The following is a 3102-nucleotide window of genomic DNA, read 5'->3' on the forward strand; positions in this document are numbered from 1 at the left end:
AGTAGGGTTGTTACAGCTGAACCCCAATTATATGCACTGCTACACAAGTATAAATAGGACTCCCCAAATATAACCCGCTTTTTTTTTTATTGGATCATATTAAGGCGTGTTGGAAAATCTAAAATAGGATTCCCCTAATAGAACCCGTTGTTCCTTTTCAACCGAGTCATATTTGAGGCAACTTTTTTTCCCTATGTAAAAGACCAGGGCTTATCTTCATGGATATAGTAACCGGTTATCAGGAATGAAAAGGACCCGGTGTAACAATAAAGCCGAATTCTATTGACACCCAGTTTCTCATCGCAACGCATAAAATTTTATTTTATTTATCATCTTTTTTAATTTATTTAACATTTTCTTATAATAATTTGTACTTGCATAGCAGCTGAGTCCTCTATTAAAAACATTTATCCTTTTTTCCATACTTCCATCTATCTATAAACCAAAAAAGACTAAATTATAAATTTATATATACCCAACGATCTTCTTGATTTTAGCAAAGCCAATATCCATCCACTTCAATGGTATATTTCTTTTCTATATTTCATAATTATTTCATTCATTTTGATCTTAAATCTGTCTATTATATATGTACTTAGGTCATATATCCTATTGTTTGTCATCTACTCTTAGTTGTCAGATGTATATAATCTAGTAGTTAGGTTTGTTTGTAGGAGATGGAATGGTAACATGAATTGAATTGTAGATTATTAAGTTAAAAATGACTTGATGAAGAGTTATATCTTTTTCTATAAATTCAGGCCTATGCACCAGACTTTATTCTAAAGGGTTACCTCGGGTCCGGGCATTTGTTTGGCAGGTATAAAAATTGAAAATTAACACACCTATAAAAGATTAGGAATAGCTTAACAGTAGTAGTCTTATTAATCTCAACTTCATAACATTTTATCACAAATCTTTCTTAAATGCAGATGGAACATATGCACTGGATGTACAAAATTAAATGGCACACTCTCAATATATGTCGTCTTTGGAAGATTTTCTTAGATTTGCCAAAGATAATCGAGTGAATAAGGTCGAAAGTTATATTAGGTGTCCTTGTGTAGATTGCAACAAGGACACCTAACAAAGTTATATGGAAAGTAGGATCGGAGGAGAAAGTTTTTGCCTGATCGATTGTTTGGGAGTGTGTTCGTAGTCGGGAAGCAAAGGTACCATGGGTGGATGTTATTTGGTTTTCTCATTGTATTCCTCGACATGCTTTTCACATGTGGCTCGTAGTGCAAGGTAAACTTCTTACTCAAGACAGAATTCTTACATGGAGTCCGTCGAGATGTAAGGATATGAACATGATGTGTTGTCCTCTATGCAAGGCTGATTTTGATTCCCGTCACCATCAGTTCTTTGAGTGTATGTATACATCTCATATCTGGTCTTGTATTAGAGATATTGCTGGTATGCAGGTTATCCCACCTCATTTGGAGGCGATTTTGGATTGGCTCATTCCACGTGCTCATTCAAGATCAGTCTCAAATGTAGTAGGGCTACATACTACATATGGCAAAAACGTAACAGAAGACTTTTTCAGAACCATTCGCGCCCTCCTGATGTAGTTCACGATATCATTATTTCAACGATCTGATCAAGACTTATGCGGTTTAAATTCAAGAGATCTGCTGAAGTGGTGGCTAAATTGGCGTTATGGAATATCCTTGGAGAAAGCTTGTTTCAAGATGGCTAGTTATTCTTGAGTATTAAATTACTTTGTCTACTGTTTTCTATTTTACGTTGATAGTTGGCTAGATTACTAGTTATTGAGGTAATATTGTATTACATATATAGGACATATCCTATATATGAACTAGTGTAGTATCTCTGCTACATTACTTTTACTTTAATTGTTGGGTATTTATAAAAGTCACCGGGGAATTACCTTCCCCTTTACCCGTGTAGATTGCAACAATAACATGAAGTTTGCTGAGATAAGTGTAGTTCAATCACATTTGATTACGCATGGGTTTATGCCAAAGTATGTTTGCTGGTTTGAACACGGCGAATTATTAGTTGATCATAGCACATATGTAATTGATGGCAAGAATAATGATTTATCTATTAATGATGACGAGAATGGTAGTTTGCCTCTTTTTGATGATGGGAATGATGATTTACTTGATAATGATGATTTACATTTAAGTGAAGATGAGGATTATGATTTTTTTGGTAATGGCGCTATGGGTGATGATTTGTTTGGCAATGCCGATGAGAATGATGAACTTCAAGAATTGTTTATCGACTCCAAAAGGGATTTAAATGAAGTGTGTAAAGAATTTACCAAACTCTCTGCAGTGTTGAAATTGTTTAACTTAAAATCAAACTATGGTTGGAGTGATAAAAGTTTCAAAGGTCTATTAGAGGTTTTGCATGACATGCTCCCCGAAGATAATGTTTTACCTGTTTCATTTCACGAAGCAAAAAAACTAATTTGTCCGATGGGAATGGAAGTTGAAAGAATAGATGCTTCTCGAAATGATTGTATATTGTATAGAAATGAATATGCAGATCTACATGAATGTATTAAATGTAGCGCATCAAGGTATAAAGTTAGAGAACAAACGGATGAGAGTAGTGATGTGACAAAGAAGCCCCCCCCCCCCCCGGCTAAAGTGTTGTGGTATTTTCACATTGTCCCGAGGCTAAAACGGTTATTTGCAAATCCTAGAGATGCAAAATTGTTACGCTGGCATACCGAAGGGTGTAAAATAGATTTTAAATTAAGACATGTGGTTGATTCCCCCCAATGGAGCAATATTGATTTTGATTTTCAAGAATTTGGTGCAGAGATTAGAAATTTACGGTTTGGACTTAGTTCTAACGGGATTGATTGTTAGGTCGAAAATCAACCAAGTGTGATTTGTTCAGAAATAGTTGAAGTTCAGTGAAGACAGTTGTACATAATTCTGAATTCATTCAGAATTAGTTCACTGAAGCTTCACTTTAGTTCAAGATCAACCTAATCTAAAAGCATTCATTCTGAAGTCGAAGACTGTAGAAGAGACTCATCTCAGAAGCAGAGCTCAGAGAAAATTCTACCAGATCAAAGACTTAAGCATCTCAGTGTAAAAGTATTTACAACACTTTTAC

The 3102-nt window shown here is 34.9% G+C and overlaps 1 long non-coding RNA gene across 2 annotated transcripts; it reads left to right on the top strand.

The window, feature by feature from the left end:
• The first annotated feature begins 245 nt into the window (after nucleotides 1–245).
• Nucleotides 246–1899, top strand: LOC122585495. 2 transcript variants are annotated; one of them, XR_006321716.1, is made up of 3 exons: nucleotides 246–524; nucleotides 762–820; nucleotides 933–1899. It is a non-coding gene; the product is annotated as an uncharacterized LOC122585495 (long non-coding RNA). The 2 variants fall into 2 exon arrangements; XR_006321717.1 differs by lacking the exon at nucleotides 762–820.
• The last annotated feature ends 1203 nt before the right edge of the window (nucleotides 1900–3102 follow it).

Source organism: Erigeron canadensis, chromosome 1 (genome assembly GCF_010389155.1).
Source record: "Erigeron canadensis isolate Cc75 chromosome 1, C_canadensis_v1, whole genome shotgun sequence".
NCBI lineage: Eukaryota > Viridiplantae > Streptophyta > Magnoliopsida > Asterales > Asteraceae > Erigeron > Erigeron canadensis.